At 36.4% G+C, this 27,616-nt stretch overlaps 1 pseudogene; it reads left to right on the top strand.

Moving 5' to 3' along the window:
• The window catches only part of LOC119518045, a 38,506-nt pseudogene extending 13,737 nt beyond the window's left edge, over positions 1-24,769 (top strand).
• Positions 24,770-27,616: the final 2,847 nt, after the last annotated feature.

The raw sequence follows: 27,616 nt of genomic DNA, 5'->3' as shown, positions 1-27,616 counted from the left end.
TGGACCCTGCATCTCACCATGTACAAGAATTAACTCAAAATAGATTAGATATCTAAATATAAAAATCAAAACTATAAAATCTGTTGAGATTCAATTATGTGCCCCAAAGATCATGATCTTAATCTTAATCTAGTCATGTTGGTGGTGAGTCCATTTTAATTAGGACCTTAGAAAATGAAGATGAACATAAACAACCTTATAAAGATGACCAACAAATCAGTTTGGACTCTAATCAGATAACACAGGTGATTTATAGGCAGAATAAAGTTAGAGGTAGGGAGATGGACCCAGAAGAAGCTGGAAGTCTACAGGACTCAGCGTAGAAAGGATATCATTACTAGTCATGTTGCCAAGTGATGGAAAAGTCAATGATCAAGGATCATTGGAAGTCAAGCCCAGATCACTACAGACTTAAAGAGGAAATAATCACCCTGCTGACTTCTCAGTTTTGGACTTCTGCTAGCCACAGAATTGTGAGCCAATAAATTTCTGTCTTTTAAACCTACCAAATTACAGTATTTTCTTTAGCAGCAAGGAAACTGGCACAAAATCCTGTGGTAAAACATAGGGAAACCTCTTCAGGATCTTGTGTTAAATAAAGGGTCTTTAGCATTTCCACCAATAACATAGCAACAAAAGATTAAAAATAGATAAATGAGATTTCACCAAAATAAAAAAAAAACTTCTGCATCTCTTGTACTCTATAATACAAGAGAAAAAAATACAGAATGAGAGAAAATATTTGGAAGACATATATTTGTTAAGGGTTTATTATAGAGACTACATAAAGAAACCCTATAACTCAACAACAAGAAGACAAACAACCCAATCAAATAATGGGCAAAGCTTGAATAGATTTTTCTCCAAAGAAGATATATAATTGGCCAATAAGCATGTGAAAAGATTGGCATCACTACCATTAAGGAGACACAAATCAAAAACACAATGAGATACAGTTTCACACCCACTAGAATGCCTACTACTAAAAACAGAAAAGAAGTTTTAGAGAGGAGGTGGAGAAGTGAGAACACTTGTTCTTTGATGGTAGTAATGTAAAATGGTAGAGTCACTGTGGAATACAGTTTGGAGATTCCTTGGAAATTTAAGTATAGAATTACCATGTAGCACAACAATCTCACTTCTGTGTATACTCCCTATATAAATGAAGTCAAGACTTGAACAGATATTTGCACACCCATGTTAATATCAATATTATTCATAATTTTCAAAAGATGAAACCAATCAAAATGTCCATCATCAGATGAATGGAAAAGCATGCATTATATATGTGCAGTATATATTATTCAACCAAAAAAATGAATGAAGTTTGGACATAGACTACTGCATGCATGAAATTTATGACATTATGATCTGGGAGGTGAGGTAAGATGGTGGCATAGGCATGTTGGAATTTAGTTCATCCTCTAGGGCAGCTAGTAAATAACAAGAACTCTCTGGAACAACTCTTTGTGGGGACTTCCATTACCAGACATGCTTTGTACACCCGTCTGAAATGGCTGGAGGGGATGAGATCACAGTATAGAACTGAAAGTAAAGTCTCCCAAGCTGTGGAGTCTGGTGCCCTCCCCCCACTAGCAGAGCAGGAGGATTTGGAATCACTTCTCTGTGGGCAACAGAAGCAGTCTCTACTGGGAGAAAGGGAAGGTAGCTCAACCAAGCTCCAACTGCAGATTTAAATAACAAATTTGGACTGATGAGTACAAGTTCTAAGCACAGAGAAACCTGGAAAAAGCATGAAATGAATGCAAAGTTCTCTCCCAGGCAAGGAGGAACAAGACTGATGATAAAAGAAAAACAAAACAAACAAACAAACAAAAAACAGGCTTTTGGGTTTGGTTGAGCACAGAATATTTGAAAAGAGCTGTGCTTCAAGGTAAAGGTCACATAGAGCTGGGTATCAACTCTAGCTCTTGAATAGTGAACCTGAGAGATGGGGGAATAGCACTGAAAATTATTATTTATTTATTTATTTATTTATTTATTTATTTATTTACATTTTAGAAGCCCATTAAAGAAGTCAGTGGGATTTTTCAGTTGTCAGCACTGCCCCAGACAAGAGTGGAGCTAACGTATGTCTGAAAAGCAAAGTAACTAGTTGGATCAAGGGGATTATTACCTGAAGGGCATATCTTACCCAATAAAAGGAGTTTCAGAGCACAGCTCAAATAGTGGCTCTCATTCAGAGAATTCAGACCCCAGGGACTGTAAAACAGAAACAGTTTAAGCCTGACTTCTGCCTTAACCTCTGTCTCCAACATGACCCTGGCAAGGGCAGGGTCTGCTGAGAATTAAAGGCACCATACCAATATATGCCATTGGGGAGATGGTGGGCTGACAAGTACCAACTGCTGGGCAGGATAGGAAAAAAGCAGAATCCAGAGGTATCAGGAAAAGACTGGCACACTGCTGGGTCTCATCCCCAGGGAACCTTGAAACTGATTACACCCTCTTCCTGAGTCCTGGTTTTCTTGTCTGGGAAAATCTGATTGGAGTTAATCTTATCTGTGGAGACCCTCCTCAACTAATTTCCATAAAGGCAGGGCAAGAACCAGGAAAAAAAAAGAGAACTGACAAATTATTAACAGTTAAACAGAAGCTATGCTAGAGGTCTAGAATAAGTTGAACTGAATTCCAAAGAACAGGTAGAGAACAAACCCAGGCAACAGAAAACCCTAGGTAAAAGAAAAAAAAACAATTTCAAGAATAAACCAATCAAGGAAATTGGATACCTAGAACTGGGAAAAAAAATTACAAATCCTTCTAGGAAGCATGAATAATGTCCCTGTCAAAGGAACAAAATGACATTCCAAATGAGATAAGGAGTTGAGACAACTTTTTAAAGTCATTCAAAAAATCAAAATCAAATCAATGTGTTGAGGGAAAACATGGAAAAGAGATGAAGGACATAAAGAAGACACAGAGTGGCAATACAGAACTCAAACTTGGAAAAAATGTCAGGAATTATGGGAATGAAGGGCACATAGAATAGATGTAAAACACAATACAGACATAAAACAGGAGATTTGGAAAGACAGAAGAAAGGACTCATGAACTATAGGACAAAACATTAAGATCCTAAATGCAAAAGACTGATAGGGAAAAGAACAGAAAAATATGAACAGAGTGTTAGGGAATTGAACGATAACAGGAAGGGAACAAATGGAAAGTTATGTATGCCTCAGTAAGAGAAGAGAAGGGAAAAGGGGCTGTGCTGGTTTGTGTTCATTATGTCCCCCAAACCACCATGATCATTGATGGAATCTTGTGGGGGCAGATGCATTAGTGTTGATTAGGTTGGAATTCTTTGAGTGTTTCCATGCAGATGTGAATCAATCAACTGTGAGTGAAATGTCTGAGTGGATAATTTCCAGGGAGGTGTTACATCACCCATTCAGGGTGGGTTTAATTAAATCACTGGAGCCATATAACAGAGCATCCATGAGTGACATTTTAGAGCTACAGATGAGATAGACATTTTGAAGATGGCCACTGATAGCTGACATTTTGGAGAACACCATTTTGAAACACAACTTCAGAGCAAGAAGATGCCAGCCACATGCCTCCCCAGCTAACAGAGGTTTTCCAGATACCTTTGGCTATCCTTCAGCAATGGTACTCTATTGTTGATAACAACTTGGACACTATTATGGCCTTCAGACTGTAAATTTGTAACCAAATAAACTTCCTTTATTAAAATCAGTCCATTTCTGGTATTTTGAAAATGACAGCATTAGTAAACTGGAAAACATTTTGGTACCAGAAGTAGGGTGCTGCTGAGTTTGCAAATACCACGCATGTTGGAACAGCTTTTTAAATGGATAAAGGGAAGATTTTGGATGAACTGTGAGGAGCTTGACAGAAAAGGCCCAGATGGTTTTGAAGAGACTGTTGGTAGAAACATGGGCTCAAAAGACACTTTGGATGAGGCCTTGAACAGAAATGATGCATATATCATTGCCAACTGGAAAAAAGGTGATCCTTGTTTTAAAGTGACAGAGAATTTGGCAAAATTGAGTCCATCCTGGTATTGGGTAGAAAGCAGAAATTGAAAACAAAGAGTTGGGATACTTAGTTAAAGAGATTTTGACACTAAATATCAAAAGTGTGGCCTGGCTTCTCCTTGCAGCTTATAGTAAAATGCAAAAAGAAAGGGATAAGCTGAGAAATGAACTCTTGGGTACAAAGAAACTAGAAACTGATAGTTTGGAAAATTCTTGGTTTCCAAAAGGTGAGACACCAGAAGCTACAGCCCAACATGAGGATTTACCAAACATAGAACCCAACCACCATTTTAGTAGAAACCAAGATTGGAGAGGGAATTGTAGGGAAAGGATTTGTTTTCTGATGGTTTTGAACCCTGTGTACTTCATGCCAAGCCAAGTTTTTTTGCAAGATCTATTTAGCTGGAGTCAGGGCCAGCCTGAACTGGAGGGGAGAGAGGAACAAATTGAAGAAAAATATTCTTCAAAGATAGAACCATGGATATTGAAGTCTAGAGTCAAGAAATCTTGGACAGGGACAATGGAGAAGCCCACACATGTGGAAAGGGTGAAGTGCCCTGGAGGTTGAGGACAGGCATTCCACCTCAGTGCTCAGGAAGACTGTTGTCACCCCAGGTCTCAGAGAGGGTGGAGCACATTCCCTGGGGATTGGGGGGAGCCTGGCCACCACCCATGATTCAGAGAGGGTTGATCCTTTGCCCCAGAGGGGCAGAGTCTGGGTGGCTCACTGATGTTTGAGGAGGGTAGGGCTGAGAAGAAGGTGGTCTCCTCAATATGTGGATAGGCTGGAACACTCACCCCAGCTTTTGGAGAGAAAAGGGCTGTGCATAGACCCTTGGAAAGTGTGGAAAAGATGCTCTCTCAAGCCCCAAGGATATAACATCATTCCGTGAATGACTCTAAGACTTTGAAATCTAATGGAGTTTGCCCTGCAGGTTTAAGGAGCTGTTTTGGTCTCTTAAAATCTGTTTTCCTTTCAGTTTCTCCTTTTGGCAATGGGAACATTTAGCCTATGAATATCCCTCCTTTCTATATTGGAAGCAGATAACTTGTTCTATGTTTCACAGGTCCACAGTCAGAGGGGAATGAAACCTTAGACAGACCATGCCTGCAACTGATTCTGATGGGATCTTGTACTTACCTTTTGTTACTGAAATGATTTAAGTTTTTGTGATATTGTGATGGGGTGAATGTATTTGTATATGAAAAGATCATGTAATTTTGAGGTCCAGGTGATGAAATGTGCCAGTTGGAATGTAGTATGTCCCCCAAAACACCATTACCTTTAATGCAATCTTCTATGGGTAGACATATTAGTGTTGACTAGATTGTAATTCTTTGAGTGTTTCCATGGAGATATGACCCACCCAACTGTGGGTGATAACTCTGATTACATAATTTCCATGGAGGTGTGGCCCTGCCCATTCAGCATGGGCCTTGATTAGTTTACTAGACCACTGTGTAAGCTCAGACAGAAGGAGTGAGCTTGCTACAGCCAAGAGGGACACTTTGAAGAACACACAGGAACAGAGAGAGGAGTTTCAGCTTACAGAGACATTTTGGAGACAGGCTTTGAAAGCAGACTTTTGCTCTGGAGAAGATAAGAGAGGACAAATGCCCCAAGATCAACTAAGAGTGACATTTTTGAGGAGCTGCAGCCTAGAGAGGAATGTCCTGGGAGAAAGTCATTTTGAAACCAGAATTCCAAAGCAGATGCCAGCTATGTGCCTTCCCAGATAACAGAGGTTTCCTGGATGCCATTGGCCATCCACCAGTGAAAGTACCTGATTGTTGATGTGTTACCTTTGAAACTTTAGTCCTTAATACTGTAACTCTGTAATCAAATAACCCCCCTTTTATAAAAGCCAATTCATTTCTGGTGTTTTGCATTCTGGCAGCATTAGCAAACTGGAACACCATGTGACAAAGGATCCAAGTATTCCTGGCAGCCATTCTTCAGAGAGAAAGCATTGCCTTGATGATGACTTGATTTGGAAATTCTCATTGCCTCAAACTATATGCTAACATATTCCCATCATTAAAAACCAACCCATTTCATGGTATCTGCTTTGAGCAGACTAGCAAACTACAAAGATCTTGATACCAAAAGAGTGGGATACTGATAGTGCAAATACCAAAAATGTGGAAAAGGCTTTGAAATTGGGTAATGGGTAGAGGCTGGAAGAATTGTGAATTTCTTGATAGAAAAGGCCTAGATTGCTTTGGAAAAAAAAAAACTGGTTGTAGAAATACTAATTCTAAAGGTACTTCTGCTGAGGCCATAGACAGAAATGATGAATGTGTCACTGCAAACTGGAAGTTTGGTGACACTTGTTTCAAAATGAAAGAGAATTTGGAAAACAAAAGAGTTCTGATGTTCTGAAGGCAGAATTTGAAAGTGACAATCTTGGATATTTAGCTGAGATTTTGAAGCTAAGTGTGGAAAATACCACCTGGTTTCTCCTTGCAACATACAGAAATATGTGAAAGGAAAGGGATTAGCTGAGAATTGAACTACTGGGTATGAAGAAATCAGAAATTGATGGCTTAGAAAATTCTAAATTTCCAGTCAATGCATCCTCAGAGAATAGTGCACCGTGTGAGGATTTAATTTAACTAAGTACAGTCAGCCATTTCAGTGCAAGTCAGGATTGGAAAGGCAGTTATCCAGAAAGGATATGTGGAAAGTTCTTTTGACTGGTGGTTTGGACCCTTATGTACTACATGCAAACCTAACCATTTTTTTTTTTTTTTGCAAGATCTGTATAAACAGAAAAACTGTTAGTATGGATGAAAAGGGACCAAAATGAGATATATTGAAGGAAAAATCATTTTGTAGGCAGAAGCATAGAATCTGATATTTGGATAAAAGACATCTCAGAGAGAGCACGTACTTTCATATATGCAGAAAGGATGAGCAAGCCCCTTCATTTGGAAAGGGAAGGCCTTCCACCACATTGTTCAGAAAGACTGTTACCACTCCATTTTCCTCAGATGCCTGAGGGATTGTAGAAAGTTTGGCCATGACCCCAGTATTTGCTGAGGGTGGAATCTAAAGCCTGGCCATCTTTGTGATGCTTGAAGAGGGTGGAACCTTCACCCCAGTATTTAAGGAGATCGTGACCACTGTGCAAGCAGTTGGAAAGGGTGGGTCTTCCACTTCTTCAGGAATGGAGGACAAAATGTCATTCCATAATGAAATTTATACCTTGAAATATAATGGAATATGGCCTGTAGGGTTTTGGAATTGTTTGGGACCCATGACCCCTGTTTTCCTTACAATTTCTCCCTATGGAAATATTTATCCTATGCCTATACCTCCTTTGTATATTGGAAGCAGATTACTTTTTCCTAGGTTTTACAGGTCCACAAATGGAGGGGAATTGTGCCCTGGGACAGACCATAGCTATAATTGATTTTGATGAGACTCTGTACTTGGCATTGTTACTGAAATGACTTAATGCTTTTTGGATATTATGATGGAATGAATGTATTTTGTATGTGGAAAGAACATGAGTTTTGGCTATGCTGAAAGTGGAGAGTGGTGGTTTGAATTTGTGTGTACCCCTGAAAAACATGTACTTAAATTTAATCCATTCATGTGGGTGTGGATGCATTGTAAATAGGATCATTTGGCAAGGCTACTTCAGTTAACCTCATTCAGGATGGGTTTTAATACACCTACTGGAGTCCTTTATAAACTGGATGGAAAGAGAGAGCAAGAGAGAGGGAGAGAGAGAGAAAGAGAGAGAGAGAGAGAGAACCACATAATCAAGAATCTGAATGTAACAAAACCTAGAAGAGAAGGGAGAGATCAGCAGATGCCAGCATGTGCCTACCCATTTTGCACAGGACCCAAGACTCATGATCTTTGGGGAGAAAGATAGACCTGATGATGCCTAATTTGGACATTTTCATGGCCTCAAATGGTAAACTAATAAATTCCCATTGTTAAAAGCCAACCCATTTCACAGTATCTGTTTTGAGCAGCCTAGCAGCCTAGCAAATTAAAACAACACCTCTGGGATACCATCAAGTGTAACAATATATTAAAAAGGAATAATCAAACAAATAATAACAATTTCCCAAACTTAGCAAAAGATGTGAGTGTGCATATCTAAGAAGCCCATAGAACATCAAACAGGATAAACATAAAAAGAATACCCCATCATATATTGATCACACTATTGGAAACAAAGGAAAAGGAGAAAGTTCTGAAAACAAAAAGACAAAAGAAACATTTTACATACAAGGGAATTCCAATTAGATTGAGTGCCAAGTTTTCAACAGAAAACATGGATGCAAGAAGGCAATGGAATGAAACACTCAAAAGTGCTGCCAACTAATAATTTTATATCCAGTGAGGCTTTCTTTCAAAATGGGGCAGAGATTAAGATGTTCTCAGATAAACAAAAACTGAGGGAGTTAATCACCACTAAACATGCCCTATAAGCAATGCTAAAGGAATTTCTTTGGACTGAATGGAAAGGACACTAGATAGTGGTTCAAAGTGGTATAAAGAAATAGATTCCCAGAAAAGGTAATCATTTGGGAAATTATAAGCACCAGTATTACTGTAGTTTATTGTTTGGTATGTAACTCCACTTCTTCCTACAGGTGCTAAAATGCAAATGCACAATAAGTAATGGTACATCTATGATTTTAAACATACAATGTACAAAAATATGTGGTAAAATTACCAAAAATGTTGGGGGTACAGAGTGATGTCATCAACATGGTGATGTAAAGAACTACTGAAAATCTCTCCCCCCAAAATCAGCAAAATAAAAAGGATGATTATGAATTGTTAAGGACTTTGGAGGAAAAAAATAGATTGGTGAAGGTCCCTACAATTGTTGAATTGATGATAGAGATAAATATCAGTTGGAAGAACCCCATTCTGGATGGGCCAGACCTCTCCACTCCTCCTCATTCAGTTTCTCAGAATAGCTGGGATCCCTCAAAATGGGACACAACATAAATTCCCTCACACCAGTGAGACAGACCCCACTACTTGGAGATCCAGGAGACAGGGAGGACATTTCAAAGACCAGATCAATGAGGAACAAAGAGTCTGAGAAAACGTGAACAGAGAGAGTGTTTCCAGCCCTGGGTCCAAAAGCCCTTCCACCAACCCTGAAGGAAACAGTATCAGGTGGCTGTTTCTTTGCTGGGGGGAAGCTGAAAACTAGTACATCTGGGGGAGTCCACAGCCACAAATTAAGTAAGGAACACAACCCCACATGGATCAAGATTTTGGCCAGCAAAGGGCTCTGGAAACCCACAGTTTCAGCCTGCCCAGTCAAAGACAGCCTGAATGCCAAGGCAAAAAGTGCCATCTGCTGGGGTTGGAAAGCAGCTGGAAAGACCAGAAAGTGCAAGGGGAATGAGGGGCTCTTCATAGACTATTTCATTCTCACTGGAGCTGGTCTAGACGACACGAACAGCCCCTGTTTTGGCTTGGAAATATGGACAACCCAACTGTTATAGGACTGCCCTAAAACAAACCCACACCTTGTTGGCTGGTGATAAACAGAGCACCACTGGGAGCCAACAGAATTTTACCCCCAAACAAAAATGTTTGTGTGGTGCCAAGTGCCTACCCCCATCCCTGAGGCAGGTTGCTGTAGAAGCCTGATGTTTGGAAAGACTGGGGGGCAAAGCCAATCTGACAGCCAGCTGGTGAGACAAAGAACAGAGAACAAAGCCAAACTAACAAGAAAACCCTAGGCAAAAGTGATAAAACAACCTCCAGAATAAGCAAAACATGAAAATCAAACACTTAGACACCAGCAAAAAACTCAAGATTCACACCAGGAAGAATGAAGTATGGCCCAGCCAAAGGAATAAACTAATATCTCAACTGAGATACAGGAGTTGAAACAAATAATTAAATATGATCAAACAAATCTTCTATATCAAATCAATGAGTTGAAAGAAAATGTGGTAAAAGAGATGAAGGACATAAATAAGACACAGAGTGTCCATACAGAAGAACTTGAAAGCTTGGAAATACAAATGATACAACTTATGGGAATGAAAGGCACAATTGAAGACATGAAAAACACAATGGAGACATATAACAGCAGATTTGAAAAAGAAAAAGAAAGGATTAGTGAAGTAGAAAACGGGGCATCTGAAATCCTACATATAAAAGAACAGATAGGGGAAATAAGGAAAAATATGATCAGGGGCTCATATAAGACATGAAGCACATGAATATTCATGTTATGGGTATCCCAATAGGAGAAGAGAATGGAAAAGAGGAAGAAAGTATAATGGAATAAATAATCAATGAAAAATTCCCAACTCTTATGAAAGACATAAAATTACAGATTCAAAAAATGCAGCATACCACGAACAGAATGCATCCAAACAGACCTACTCCAAGACACTTACAAATCAGATTTTCAAATGTCAAAGACAAGAAAGAATTCTGAAAGCAGCAGGAGAAAAGTATTCCATCACATACAAGAGAAGCTTGGTACGAGTAAGTGCAGATCTCTTAGCAGAAACCATGGAGGTGAGAAGGCAATGGTATGATATACTTAAGAAACGAAAGAGAAAACTGCCAAACAAAAATTCCATATACAGTAAAACTGTCAGTCAAAAATGAGGTAGACTTTTAAATATTTTTAGATAGACACTGAAAAACCATGAACCAGAGCTCTGCTCTAGAAGAAAAAGTAAAGGGAACACTACAGACAGATAGGAAAAGACAGGAGAGAGAGAGAGAGGGAGAAGATGGTAGAAATGAAGATTAGCAGTAAGGGTAACCAATAGGGTAAAGGGAGAAGGAAAATAAGATATGATAGATATAATTCAAAGGCAAAATGATTAAAGAAAGTACTGCCATTACAGTAATAACATTGAATGTTAGTGGATTAAACTCCCCAATCAAAAGATATAGACTGGTAGGTTAGATAAAACAAACAAAAACAAACAAACAAACAAAAACTGTATCTATGTGCTTTCTACAAGAAACTCACTAAAGATCCAAGGTTGAAAGTGAAAGGATGGAAAAAAAATAATTTAAACATAAGAAATATCTTAAAGATCTGGTGATAGGAGGTGCTTTCCTAGACCTTAAACCCCTGACTTAAACCCAAATTTGACTTCAAATGTAAAACAATTAAAAGAGACAAAGAAGGACACTATGTATTAATAAAGGAACAATCCATCAAGAAGACAAAACAATCATAAATATCTATCAACTGCGCAAGAGTGCCACAAAATACATGAGGCAAACAGTGAGAATGTTGAAAGGAGAAGTAAGCATTCTACAATAATATTTGGTGACTTCAATACACCAGTTTCATCAATGGATAGAACATTTAGACAGAGGATCAATAAGGAAACAGATTTTGAACAATATGACAAATTAAATAGACTTAATAGACATTTACAGAATATTTTATCCCAAAACAGCTTTTTTTTTTTTTTTTTTTTTTTTTTTATTAACTGCTCATGGATCATTCACCAGAATGGACCATATGTTGGATCACAAAGTAGGTAGCCATAAATTAAAAAGATTGAAATTATACAAAGCACTTTCTCAGATCATAATGGCATGAAGTTGGAAATCAGTAATAGAAAGCTGAAAATTCCAGAAATGTATGGAGGCTAAACAACACCCTCTTAAATAACCAGTGGATCAGGGAAGAAATTACAAGAGAAATCAGTAAATATCTTGAGGCATATGAAAATGAGAATGCAATATACCAAAACTTATGGGATGCAGCAAAGGCAGTGCTGAGATGGAAATTTTTTGCTGAATATGACTTTATCAATAAAAGAGCAAAAATCAAGGAATTTTCTGCTCACCTGGAGGAACTAGAGAAAGAACAGCAAACTAACCCCTAAGCAAATAGAAGGAAAGAAATAATGAAGATAATGAAGATTAGAGCAAAAATAAATGAAATTGGGAACATGAAACAATACAGAGAATCAATAAAAAGAGAAGCTTGTTCTTTAGTAAAATCAACAAAATCAATGGACTCTTAGCTAGGCTGACAAAAAAAAAAAAAGAGTGAGAATGCAAATAGATAAAATTGGAAATGCGATGGGAGACATAACCACTGTCCCCACAGAACTAAAGGAGATAATGAGAGGATACTATGAACAATCATATGCTAACAAACTAGACTATGTAGATGAAATGGAAAACTTCTTAAAAAGCATAAACTACCAACATTGACTCAAGAAGAAATAGAAGATCTTGACTAAACAATCACTGGTAAAGAGATTGAATCAGTCATCAAAAGACTCTCAAAAAAGAAAAGTCCAGGACCAGATGATTTCACATGTGAATTCTACCAAATGTTCAAGAAAGAATACCAATCATGCTCAAATTCTTCAAAGAAAATTTAAGTGGAGGGAAAGCTGCCTAACTCATTCTATGAAGAAAACCACCTTAATACCATAGCCAGGCAAAAATACTGCAATAAAAGAAAATTACAGATCAATATTTTCAATTAATATAGATGCAAAAATTCTCAACAAAATACTTGCAAACAGTTTTCATCAGCACATTAAAAGAATGATACAACATGACCATGTGGGTTTTATTCCAGGTATGCAAGGGTGGTTAACCATAAGAAAATCAATTAGAATAATACACCACATCAATAAATCAAAGAGGAAAAAACACTTGATCATCTAATTTGATGCAGAAAAGGCATTTGACAAAATTCAGCATCATTCTTGATGAAAACAAAGGATAGAAATAGAAGTAAAGTTCCTAACATGGCACCACAGCTAAGATCATACTCAATGGGGAAAGACAGAAAGCTTTCCCTCTAAGATCAGGAAAAAGACAAGGATTCCCACTGTCATCTTTGATATTCAACATTATGCTGGAAGTTCTAGCTAGAACAATTAGGCAAGGGAAAGAAATAAAAGGCATCCAAACTGTAATGGAAGAGGTAAAACTTTCACTGTTTACAGATGACATGATCATATATGTAGAAATCCCCCCAAAATCTACATTAAAATTACCAGAGCTAATAAGCAAATACAGCAAAGTGGCAGAATACAAGGTCAACACACAAAAATCAGTAGCATTTCTATACACCAGTAATGAGCAATCTGGGGAAGAAATCTAGAAAAAACTTCCATTTACAATGGCAACCAAAAGAATCAAATTTTTAGGAATAAACCTAACCAAGGATATAAAAGACCTATGCACAGAAAACTGTAAAATATTGCTAAAAGAAATCAAGGAAGACCTAAATAAATGAAAGGATATCCATGTTCATGGATTTGGAGACTAGATATAGTTAAGATGTCAATTCAAACCAAATATATTGATAGATACAATACAATACCAATTAAAATACAACTTACTTTGCAGAAATAGAAAAATGAGTAATCAAATTTATTTGGAAAGGCAGGGTACCCTGAATAGCTAAAAATACATTGAGAAAGAAAAATGAAGCGGGAGGTCTCACACCACCTGACTCTAAACATATTACAAAGCTACAGTGGTCAAAACAGCATGTTACTAGTGTAAAGATAGATATATTGACCAATGGAATCAAATTGAGTGTTCAGAATTAGATACTCTCATTTACAGATCACTGATCTTGATAAGGCGGTCAACTCAACTCAATTGGGACAGAGCAGCCTCTTCAACAAATGGTGCTTAGAGAACGGCATATCCATATCCAAAAGAATGAAAGATGACCCCTATCTCATACCTTATACAAAATTAACTCTAAATTGATCAAAGTCCTAAACATTAGAGGTAAGACCAGAAAACTATTAGAAGAAAATGTAGGGAAATAACTTAAAAATATGGTGATAGGAGGTGCTTTCCTAGACCTTAAACTCAAAGCAAAATCAGTGAAAGAAGAAATAGATAAATTGGATCTCCTGAAAACTGAACACTTTCGTGCATTAAGGGACTTTGTCAGAAAAATTAAAAGGCAGCCTATGCAATGGGAGACAATATTTGGAAACCACATGTCAGATAAGGGTTTAATATCCAGAATATATAAAGAGATCATACAAGTCAACAGCAAAAAGGAAAGGACACAATTAAAAAATAGGCAAAACACTTAGGTAAACTTGCTGCCCCTCCCCCTACATGGGACAGGACTCCCAGGGGTGTAAATCTCCCTGGTAACACAGCACATGACTCCCAGGGATGAGCCTGGACCTGGCATCATAGCATTGAGAAAATCTTGACCAAAATGGGAATCAAAATGAAACAAAATAAAGTTTTGGTGGCTGAGATATTTCAAATGGAGTTTAGAGATCACTCTGGAGGGCATTCTTACGCTCTATATAGGTATCCCTGTTGAGTTTTTTGTATCAGTATAGCTAGAAGGAAATACCTGAAACTGTTGAACTGCAACCCAGTACACTTGATTTTTGAAGATGATTGTATAACTATGTGGCTTACAGAGTGTGACTGTGTGGTTGTGAAAATCTTGTGGCTCACATTCCATTATCCAGTAAATGGACAGATGGGTAGAAAAATGGAAACAAAAACTACATGAAAATCAGGGTGGAATGGGGGAATGGACTGCTTTGGGTGTCCATTTTTACTTTTATTTTTATTCTAATTTTAATTTTTTTGGAATAAGGACAATGTTCAAAGATTGTGGTAACCAATGCACAACTACATGATGGATTGTGAACAATTGATTGTACAATTGTGTATAATTGTATGGGGTGTGTGTGTGTGTGTGTGTGTGTGTGTATATATATATATCAATAAAACTGAATTTTTAAAAAATGGGTAAAAGATATGGACAGAGACTTTTCCAAAGAGGAAAAGCAAAGGGCTCAAAAATCAAAAACACATGAAAAGGTGCTAAACTTCACTAGCTATAAGGGAAATGCAAATCAAAACTACAGTGAGATGTCTCATACCTACTAGAATGGCCATTATAAAAAAGAAAAAAAAAACAGAAAACTACAGGTGCTGAAGAGGATATAGAAGAAGAGGTCCACTTACTGTCTGTTGGTGGGAATGTAGAATGGTGAAACATCACTAGAAGGCAGTTTGGCTGTTCCTCAGAAAGCTAAGAATAGAAACTGCCATATGATCTAACAATTCCATTACCAGATATACACCCAGTGGAACTGAAGGCAGAGACACCAACAGATATGTGCGCACCAATTTTTGTAGCAGCGTTATTCACAATTGGAAATAGAAAGATTCCAAATGTCCACCAGTGAAAAAGTGAATAAACTAACTGTGGTATATACATATGATAGAATACTATGCAGTTGTAAGAAGGGATAGAGTTATGATGTATATAATAATATATATAAACCTTGAGGACATTATGTTGAATGAAATAAGCAAGAAATAAAAGGAAAAATACTGTATGGTCTTACTAATGTGAACTAAATACAATGAGCAAACTTGAAGAGCTAAAGTTAAGGACAGTGGTTAACAAGAGAAAGAAAGAGGGTGGAGAGTAGGCATTTGATGCTGAAGAAGTACAGAGCATTTACACAATAATATCTGATGGTTGCACAATACTGTAAGTGTAATGAACAAAGCTGAATGTTAGTATAGTTGAAAGAGGAGGGCTCGGGGCATGTATAACATTAGAAGGATAGATAGAGTATTAGAGCTGGGATTGTTTAGCTTGGCAAAACCTAGAGTGGACAATGATGGTGATTAAATGTACAAAAGCAAGAAAGTTTTTACAGGAAGGAGAACAAGTGAATTTCACCATTGTAAGATGTTGAAAATGTGATGGTATACCAAAAAATATAATCAATGTAAACTAGGGTCTATAGTTTACAGTAACAGTGGAATATTTTTTCTTTAATTGTAGCAAAGGCAACAAACCAAGGCGAAATGTTAGTAAGAAGTGGACTAATGGAGTCATATGGGAGTCTTGATTTGATGTGGTCACCTCTCCTTTTTATTGTTTATAATTCTTTATTTTTTTCTCTTCTTTTCTTGTGAAACAATTGGAAATTTTCTCATATATACAGTGGTGGTGAATGCATAACTTTGTGATTATACTGGAAGCCATTGATGGTTCACATAGGACGGATTGTATGGTGTGTGAATAAAACTGTTTAAAAAATAATGAGAAAGACACAAGTGCTGCATAAGATGTGGAGAGAAAGATATAGCTATTCACTGTTGGTAGAGAGGTAGAATGGTGCAGCCCCTCTGGAAGACAGTGTGGTGTTCCCACAGAAGACTGGGTTTAGTGCCACCATATGATCCTGCCACCCTATTATTGGTGTATACTTGGAAGAACTGAAAGCAGGGAGACAAATACAGATCTGCACACTGATGTTTATGGCAGAACTATTCATGATTTGCAACAAATGAATGTGGCCTAAGGATACATCAATGGATGAATGGATGGGCATACTGTGGTATATACATATGAAAGAATATGGAAGGGCTGCATAAAGGACTGATGTTGTAAGACATGCAAATATGTGAATGAATCATGAGGACATTATGTTGAGTGAAGTAAGCCAAAAATGAAGGGACAAATGTTGTAAGTCCTCACTAATATAAACTAATTATAATGAGCAAACACTGAGAATTGAATTTGAGAGCATAGGTTATCTGGGGATAGAACATGAGCAGAGATTGGACAACCAATGATTAAGGAGTATAAAATGTTCAAAAAGGCTTACTGTAAACTTCCTTGATTGTAAGATCTTACAGCAGCTGCATCTAGTCCTGAGTTATAACTCTTATTTCTAAATTCTGAGATTCTGGACTCTTTGTGCATAATCTGGTATTTTCCTGGAAATTTGGGTATCTGTGTGACACCTGAGACTCAGAGAAAGAGTTCAGCAGCTCTATAAGCCAGTATTTATCCATCACCAACTCTTAAACAAGCTGAAAAGATCTGACTACAATTAGAGATATGAATGAAATGGACTTGGTTAGGAATAATGTGAATTAGAATACTCAGTAAAGGATGATATTGACTGTATCTTATAACTTAAGCTTCTGTGTGAGACCAAAGGAAAAGAGATTTATCTGGTACAAAATTTATATTTTCTGTGGCACAGTATCTAATTTAACCTGTCTAGTTTTTTAAGACATCTTAATTACATGGAACCTAGAATACAGAATTAATTCTCATTATTCTGTACAGGCTAATGTAATACCCCAACACATCCCTGAATATTTTGGGCCACAATAAAAAGCATTTGCAAATTCCCCTTGAGGGACTGGGGGAAAATGTCAAACTATTAAACTTCCCTACCTGGGGAATTCTTGCTATTTTCTTAAACAATTGGGTGTCCCAAACTGGTGTGTCAAGCTCTCAACCTGAGGGCTTGACCTTGTGAAATTTATCTCTCCAGTGGTGAAACTACGCCTACTTATAAATATTCCTAGGAGTCACCCCCAGTAAACTTCTTTTGTTACTCAGATGTGGCCTGTACCTCTAAGTCAGCTCTACAGATTAATTCACTACACTAGCCTGTAAATGTGATGTGCCTTCCAGGCATATAAGTCTCCCTGGCAATGTGAGTCATGACTCTCAGGCATTAACCTTGAACAGCATCATGGGATTGAGAATGATTTCTTGACCCAAAGGGGGAAAAGAAATAAAACACAATAAAGTTTCAGTGACTAAGAGTTTTCAAATAGAGTTGAAAGGTCATTCTTGAAGATATTCTTATATATTATATAGATATCCCTTTTTAGTGTCTATTGTATTAGAATAGCTAGAAGGAAGTATCTGAAACTGTTGAATTATAATGTAGTAGCCCTGATTCTCAGTGATGACAGTATAGCCATATAATTTTTATTATGTGACCATGTGATTGTGTAAACCTTGTGAATGACACTACCTTTGACCAGTGTATGGGCAGGTGAGCAATAAAATAAAGAAAAAAATTAAAATGATGGGGTATGATGAATGTGGGATGTTTTGGGTGTTATTTTTATTTTTATTTTGATGGGAAGTAATGAAAATGTTCTGAAATTGATTGCAGAGATGAATACACAACTATATGATGACAAAAATGTTTGGGGGATAGGGATATAAGAAAATTTGTGTGCAACCTATCTAATTTAGCTTGGTATCAATTATGATTATTATATATTCAGGATGGTAAATTTTAACCCCATGGTAACCACAAGGAAAATAGATGAAAAATATATCCAGACAGAAATGAGAAGGCACTCAATTTGGTACAAAGCATAAAAATGAAACAAACACAAAAGAGACATTAATGGAAGAGAGAGAGAAAAAAAGTATGAGATATACAAAGGCTAAAAAGTAAAATTGCAAAAAGAAGTCCTGTATTTCAGTCATGAATTTCAGTGTAAATGGATTGAACTCTCCCATCAACAGGAAGACATGGGCAAAATGGATAAAACAGAATGGCCCAAATATACACTGTCTGCAAGGGAATCACCCCAAATTTAAAGATGCAAGTGAGTTGAAAGTAAAAGGATGAAATGTGTGTGTGTGTGTGTGTGTGTGTGTGTGTGTACACACCATAGAAGCACCAAAAGAGAGATAAGGTAAGTATATGAATTTCAGGTAAAATAGACTTTAAATCAAAAATAGTTCTGAGGGGAAAAGACGGTCATTATATACTGATAAGAGGGGACAGAAGATGTAATAATTATAAACATGCAGCTAATAGCAGAGCCACAACATATATGAAGCAACTAATGACTGATTTGAAGGGATAAATTGATGGTTCTACATTAGTAGCAGGAGACTATGATACACAATTTTCAGTAATGGATAGAACATCTAATCAGAAGATCATTAAGGAAGTGCAAGTCTTGAATGATAGTCTAAATGAACTATACCTAACAGACATATATAGAACACTTCACACAACAAAAACAGAGTACACATTTTTCTTGAGGGGACATGAATCATTTATGAGGATACATATATTAAACCACAAAATAAGTTTCAATGAATTAAAATAATATTGAAATAACACCATGTATATTCACTTACCCCAATGGAATGAAGCTTTAAATCATATAGGAATAAATGGGAAATTCACAAATATGTGGAAATTTAAAAAAAAAAGCTCTTAAACAACAAATAGGTTAAAGAGTAAATCAGAAGTGAAAATAGGAAATACTTGCATGTGAATAAAAATGAAAATATAGCATTTTAAGATTTAAGAGAAGTAGCTAGGTGGGGTTGAGAGGGAACTTTATAGCTGTCAATGCTAACATTAAAAAAAAGGAGAAAGGCTTCAAATCTACATCTAACCTCAACTGGAGGAACTAGAAAAAGAGAAAACTAAATCTAAGGTGAGCAGAAGAAAGGAAATAACAGAGATTAGAGCAAACATGAATGAAATAGAGAACAAATGAACAAAAATAATAGAAAATATCATGAAAACCAAATCTTGTTTCCTTTAAAACATCAATAAAATTGACAAAATTTTGGCTAGACTGACAAAGAAAAAAGAGAGAGGATACAAATAATGAAAATCAGAAATGAAAAGCAGGGCATTACTAACGACCCTACTGAAACAAAAAGGACTACAAGTGGATATTAGGAATAACTCTATGCCAATAAATTAGATTACCTAGCTGAAATGGACAAATTCTTCTATACATACAAAGCACCTGCATTGATTCAAGGAGAAAGAGTAGATCTCTACAAACTAATTACTAGTAAAGAGATTGTATCCATAATTAAAAACCTCCCAACAAAGAAAATCCAAAGCCCAGAGGACTTTACAGGGGAATTCTACCAAATATTCTAAGAATACTTAACTCCAATTCTGCTAAAACTCTTCCAAAAATTGAAAAGCAGGGAAGACTCCCTAATTCATTCCATGAGACCAACGTCACACTCATACTGAAGCCAGATAAAGATACCACAAGAAAATAAAACTACCAAGTAACATCTTTTATGGATGTAGATGCAAAAATCCTCAATTAAACCCTAGCAAAACAAATCCAACAGAATATTTAAAAATTATGCATGAAGATTGTGCCAGTTTGAATGTATTATGTCCCCCAGAAAAAGCTATATTCTTTGATGCAGTCTCATGGGGCAGACATTTTGGTGCTGATTAGATTTGCATGGAAATGTGCCCCACCCAACTGTAGGTGATAACTTTGATGAGGTATTTCCATGGAGGCATGGCCCCACCCATTCAGGGTTGGCCTTGATCAGTGGAGCCATATAAATGAGCTGACAGGCAGAGGGAACTCAGTGCAGCTGTGAGTAATGTTTTGAAGAGGAGCTACAGCCAAGAGGGACACTTTGAAGAAAGCACAGGAGCTGCAGATGAGAGACAGTTTGAAGATGGCCATTGAAGGCAGACTCTTGCTCCAGAGAAGCTAAGAGAGGACAAATACCCCAAGTGCAACTGAGAGTGACATTTTTGAGGAACTGCATCCTATAGAGGAACGTCCTGGGAGAAAGCCATTTTGAAACCAGAAGTTGAAAGCAGATGCCAGCCATGTGTCTTCCCAGCTAACAGAGGTTTTCTGGACACCATTGGCTATCTTCCAGTGAAGGTACCCGATTGCTGGTATGTTATCTTGAACATTTTATGGCCTTAAGACTGTAACTTTGTAACCACATAAACCCCCTTTATAGAAGCCAATCCATCTCTGGTGTTTTACATTCCAGCAGCATTAGCAAACGAGAACAAAGATCAAGTGGGATTTATAACTCATATGCAAGGTTGGCTCAACATAAGAAAATCAATTAATGTAATACAGCACATTGACTCATTAAAGTTGAAAAAACAACACTGATCAGCTTAATTGATGCAGAAAAGGCATTTGACAAAATCTGGCAGTGCTTCCTGATAAAAACTTTTAGAACACTAGGAATAAAAGGAAACTTTCTCAACATATAAAGGGCATATATGCAAAGCACACAGCTAACATCCTACTTAATGTTGAAAGATTGAAAGCTTGTCCTCTAAGATCAGGAACAAGACAAGGATGCCCACCATTACCACTGTTATTCAACATTATAGTGAAAGTTCTTGCCAGAGCAATTAGGCAAGAAAAAGAAATAAAAGACATCCAAATTTCAAAGGAAAAATAAAACTTTCCCTACTTGTAGATGATATGATCTTATGTAAAGAAAATCCTGAAAAATCCACAGCAAACCTCATAGGTTTAATAAATGAAGTCAGCAAAGTGGTGGGGTACAAATCAACATATAAAACTAAGTAACATTTTTAAGCAATGAACAATCAGAAGATGAAATCAAGAAAAAAAAATTCATTCACAACAGCAACTAGAGATTCAAATATCTAAAAACAAATCTAACCAATGATGTAAAGGATTTATACACAAAAAATCTACTAAATATTGCTAAAAGAAATCAAAGAAGATATTTAGTGAATGGAAGGACATTCATGTGTTCACAGATTGGAAGACTAAATATTTTTAAGATATCATTCATACCCTAAGTGATTTATAGAGTCAACACAATTCCAATAAAAATTTGAAAAGCCTTCTTTGCAGAAATAGAAAGTCCAAACATGAAATTTATATGGAAGGGTAAGGGGCCCTGAAGAACTAAACAATGTTGAAAATGAAAAAGAAGAATGAGATTGGAAGACTCACACTGCCTTTTCTGAAGATTTATTGCAAATTTATAGTAATCCAAAGCTAGGTTTTGGCAGAAGGACAAACACGTAGAGAGAGCAGTGGAATAAAATTGAGAACTCAGAAATCAACACTCATATGTATGGCCAAATTATTTTTGGAAAGGAGGAAAAGACCAATCAATTGGGGAAGAAGTTCCTTCAATGCAGTTTCAGTTTGGCAAAGCTTACAAAATGTACTATACTAGAAATGTGTTGGCTTTCACAATGGAGATTTATTACAGTTCTGAGGCCATGAAAATGTCCAAATGAAAGCATCAACATGATGACACCTGGACTCTGAAGAGTCCACTGTCAAATAGCAAGGCACATAGTGATGTCTGCTGTCCTTCTCTCCTGGGATTCATTACTTCCAGCTTCTGGTTTCAGTGGCTTCCTCTCTGAGCTCCTGCATGCTTCTGTCTTTTTAACTTCTGTCTCTCTTATCTTCTCTGGGGCTATTTCTCTCCTTTATTCTCTCATAAAGGACTCCAGTAAGAGGATTAAAACACAGCAGGGCTCAATAGAAATAAGTTAATCAAGAGGTCCCACCCACAGTAGACATAAAACCACAGAAGTGGATTAAAAGAACATACTAGAAGCAATGAAGTTATTTCAGGATATTAGTTTTATTCCTTTGCACACCTTATATAAAAATCAACTCAAAATGTATCAAAGACTTAAATATTAGAGCTAGAACTATTGAACTCCAAGGAGACAAGGTAAGTAAGCATTTTCAGGACTGCATGTTATGCAATGGTTTCTTAGACATTTACCCAAAGCACAAGCAAGAAAAGAAAAAAAAAATAGGTAAATGGAATCTTATCAAAATTTTTAAGGTATGCACCTGAAAGGTCATTATCATGAAAGTGAAAAGACAACCTATTCAATGAGGAAAGACATTTGGAAGTCATATATCCATTAAGGGTTTACTATCCAGAATATGTAATGAAATCATACAACACAAAAATAAAGAGACAAACCAATTAAAAAAAAATGGGTAAAAACCTTGAATACATATTTTTCCAAAGAGGATATACAAATGGTTAAAACACACACACACACACGCACACACACACATGACAAGGAGTTGAACATCATTTCTCACCAGGGAACTGTCAACAAATCTACAGTGAAGTACCATTTCACACCTATGAGAATGGTTGCTATTACAAAAATGGACACTAATAAGTTTGGGGAGGATGCAGAGAAATAGGATCATTCATTCATTGTTTTGGGAATGTAAAATGGTGCTGCTGCTGTGAAATACAGTTTGAGTGTTCCTCAGAAACCTAAGTATTGAACTACCAGGTGACTTGGCAATCACACTACTCAGTGTACCCAAAAGAATGGAAAGCAGGGACTGAAAGAGATATTTACTCACTAGTGTTCATAGTTACATTGTTCACAATTGCCACAAGACAGAAACAACCCAATTCCATTAACAAATGGATGGATAAATAAAATATAGTATATACATACAATGGAATATTATTCAGTTGTAAAAATGAAGTCCTGAAAAGTGCAACAACATGGATCAACCTTGAAGACATCATGTTGAATGATATGAGCCAGACACCAAAGGACAAATATTGTATGATCTCACTGATTTGAAACAATTAGAATAAGCAAACTCATATAGTCAGAGTCTAGAGTATAAATTACCAGGAACTGGGTTGGGCAAAGAGAATATGGAGTTAATGGTTAATTTGTATAGAATTTCTATTTGGGTTGATTCTGAAGTTTTGAATATAGATATAAAAATGCAAGGCTAGGTATAACTACCCCCACCCCCCAAAAAAAGAAACAAAAAATAAAATATCTTACAGCTGACTACTATGTAAAAATTTTCCAGGATCTCAAATACTGGTTTACTTGTACGCCTCCTGTAGATGTTAGAACCTCTCTCAGTTCCTATTGCTGCCTCTATCCTCTGTGAGAAATGACCTTGCATTTATCATCATTCCTAAATTTACACTAAGTGAAGAAATCCCCAAGCGGTAGCTCCCATTTCCTCAACTCACATTGACTTCAGCCTTATTGAATCTGCTTTGCTTTTTTGTTGTTGTTGTTCTAATATGTACTTATTTGAAGATACCTTAAACGTAGAAATTTACTTAACTATAAAAGAAATTCACTCTTTTCTCAGCAGGGATTTTTGTCCTTTGACCCACCAGATCAGTCCCATCAGGACAGAGTAATCAAAGAGTTTATTCTTAAGTGTGAGTTTGTGATTCATTATAATAATTTTCAGGACCTCATATTCTAATCAGTTATTCAAAGAGAACTCATACATCTCCATCAGAAAAAGTACGTGCTTGATATAAGAGAGTGGTTTAAATATATACACAAAATTCCTCTAAAAACAACAAGCAAATCAATTTTCAGAGACACAGCACTGACTAAAATGTGAAAATCATATTGTCTTATAAAGAAATTAAGCTACATGAAGCCAGAGCATCTTAAAATTTTCTTTCCTGATTATGATCTTTTGAGATTTTTCTCTGGAATAAAGGAAAAAAAATAGTACTTCAAAAGTATTTCTAAATATCCATCTCTTAAAATCACTGATACACTTTTAGCATTCCAGGATCTTTTTCAAGGCTTCTACCATTCATATAAGGGTTTCAAACTGTTAAGGTAAAGTTCAGTCAAGCTGGTCCCCAGATTTATCAGCTCAGTTGTTCTTTCAAATTAGCAAAAATAATCTTTCTGTAGGAAAGGAAGAGGTAAATATTGAGAACAAGGATATCTTCCCCCTTTTTCCCTGAAAGTAGAATCCAAATGTAAGAATTAGTATGTTGTCTCTGCCATCTTGAAGCCTGTGGAGGCTTGCTGGGAACAGAACTTCTAAAACAGCAAATATTTCTGGAAGGTTGTGGTCCAAAGCCATTTTTGCTGGCTATAAGTGGGGTCTTCAGAACCAGAGGCAGCACACAGCTCTTCTTAAAATTGAAGGCATTTATGCCTGAGATGAAACTGAATTCTATTTGGGCAAGAGATGTGTTTATGTCTACAAAGCAAAAAACAACACAGTGACTCCTGGCAGGAAACCTAACAAAACCAGAGTAATCTGGGAAAAGGTAACTTATGCTCATGGAAATAGTGGCATGGTTTCTGCTAAATTCCAAAGCAACTTTCCTGCTAAGGCCATTGGACACCAAATCCATGTTATGCTGTACCCCTCAAGGATTTAAACTTTATTGAAAAATAAATAAATAAAATTGCAAAAAGGAAAAAAAAAAAAAAAACTAGTAGTGTCCCATTGTTTTCTCTCTTAAAGGTCAATATCAAATAATGGTATATTTCAAACTCAAGTTAATAACTTTTCACTGGTCATATCACAGCACAATTATTGTTTCCTCATTTATGAATTCATTGATTTTCTTGCCCCCATGAAACCCCACTTTCTTATCATTTGACAAAGTCACTTAATATTTGTTGTGAGTATTTGATTACCATCCAGCTCTGCCACTGCACTGACCCTGCAATTTGCATGAAGCCAGGAATTGTATCTGTTTGCCCACACAGTTGTATCTCCAGGGCAAAACTTAATACAGGGAACAAATAGTTTATTCAGAAAATATTTTCTTGAATGAATGGTGAGCCACAGAATGGGTAATCATAACATTTTTTTGTACTTATAAGAAGCTTGTTGTTTACTTGACATTATATAAATACGTTACAGGTAATAAGTCATTTATCACATAACAACTCTATGAGGTGGTTTTAATATTATCCATAATCACAGTTGAGGGAACAGATGAATATAAATTCTAAGGAATATGCTTAAGTCTACATAGCTCTTAAGAGTGACACAAGGATTCAAACCTAAACTTCCTGGCTACAGAGTCCCTGTTGTTATGAAATTTTGCACATAATGTGAAAGAACAAATTATCTTTCTATTTTGCTAAGTACATTATCAAGCCTCCAAAAAGTAGTGAAGTAGTGAAGGTCTTCATTTTGTCAATTGCAGAATGATAGAGACAAAGGAAACGATGTAAGAAGTATAAGAAAATTATTTTCCACTGGTTTTGACAACATGTTCAATTGGTTGATAAACATAGAATTTGCAGTTTTTAGTTTAGGTGACCAATATTGAAGACAATAAAAATGAAGAGGAGGAGGAGGAAGGAAGAGGAGGAGGAGAAGGTAGAGAGTAGTAAGGAAAAGAGAAGATAGAAAAGTAAATGGATGAGACCACTTACACCCACAATGATTCAGAGGTTTTATTACATTTTTGAAGGGCAATACTAGAACCTCAGACAAAGATTTTGTGAGCAAGTGTGGAGTTATCAAAAAAGAGGTACATGAAATCATAGCAATGAATAAGATTTAAAAAAGAAATGCAGAACTTCCACTTCTACTTAGGAAAGTAAATCTTTCAAGGAAATTTCACCAGCCCTACCAATTGTAAAACAAAATTTTTCTACAGAATCATAAGTTTTCATGAGCCAACTAGGAAAATGAAGTTCCAAACATCCAAGAAATTGAATACCAAGAAGGGACAAACCCCTCAAAGAGGAGATGGGAGGAATGAACAGTTTCAAATTTGACAGCTAGTGAGAGAAAAATGTAGCCACTATGCAAGCAGATAGAAGATAAATTTCACAGAAATTAGTAAAGGCAACTGTGGGCTAGGGTACCAATTGGAAAAATCAACAAGCCCCAGATTCAGGGGGTTTGCATACACTCTCAATATCTTCCCTGCAGGTCTCCACCAAGTGCTCATGAGAAAGACTGAGGACAGGCTGGGAGACCTTCAGTCAACCCATGAAAATCTAAATATCCTGCTCTTCCTTTCTTACTAAATGATGATTTATTATTACTTTACTAAGTAAAATGATAGATCAAATTTATCAAGAAACCCAATCATAGAGTTGTTTCTGTTTTGTGACAGTATCCAATCAAATAGCAAAACTTTTCTTCCTTATTCCCTCTCCCTAGATACCCAAGCAGAGCCTAAATCCTATAATAGGTTCTTCCTAAAACTTTCTTATTTAGAAGCTGCACAATTTCACATAGTATGTGCTCTTCCTAAGTGAAATGAATAAGACAACCAAATTGTTCAACCACAGGTGTTCCTAGTGGTATTTGACAAAAGAGCACTGGCAATTACTAGGTTAAAAGACCTGTTGGAGAGGATAAATGAGAATTTTCACCACAGAAATAGAATCTATAATGTGATGTCCAATGAAATGCCAGAAATAGAACTTTTAAAAAGCATCCACACAATGTAAGAAACAAAAATTCTATTAATGGGATCATCAGTAGAGTCCGTACCAATGAGGAAAGGATCAGTAAACTTGACAGTAAGTCAACAGGAGGTAACAAAGGAGGAGAAAAAAGAAACATTAAAAAAATAAAATCAGGATAAAATGTGTCCAAGAACTGTGGGAAAATAAACAGTACGATATACATACAGTTTGGGTACTACCACAAAAATAGAGACAGTGCATAGCAAGAAGTATTCAAGGATACAATGACCAAAACTTTTCTGAAAATAAGGAAAGACATCAAACCTCTTGTTCAAGAATGCTAAAGAACCCCAGGAAGTTTAAATACAATAGCAAATCAACCAAAAGCACAACCCATCTAGATTCTCGGGTCTCTCAGCTGAAAAACGAAGGTAAGTAGAAATTTAAGAAGTCAGTCAAGGAATAGTACATATCACATACAGAAGAAAAACCATGAGAATTATAGTAGACATCATAAAAAATGATGCAAGGCAGAATAAGGCATATTTAAAATAATGAAAGCATTTAACTGTTAATATGGAATTCAATACCCACTGAAATATCTCTCAAGTATAAGACCAAAATAAAGGCTTTTTCAGGAAAATTAGCACACACATACACACACACACAGAAAACATTTCCATCCAGCAGACATGCACTTCCAAAATGTCCCAGGCAGAAGGAAGGAATATAATAACAGAAGGATCATTTGGTCTACTGAAAGCAATGTTAGCATAAAAATGTAAAACTGAAGGTAAATACATCACATATTGGATTTTTAAAAAATTAATTACTTTAAAAATAAT

The sequence above is a fragment of the Choloepus didactylus genome, chromosome 21 (genome assembly GCF_015220235.1).
Source record: "Choloepus didactylus isolate mChoDid1 chromosome 21, mChoDid1.pri, whole genome shotgun sequence".
In the NCBI taxonomy this organism is placed as follows: Eukaryota; Metazoa; Chordata; class Mammalia; order Pilosa; family Megalonychidae; genus Choloepus; species Choloepus didactylus.
Note: the sequence above shows the minus strand (reverse complement) of the source record. Positions and strands in the feature narration are given on the sequence as shown.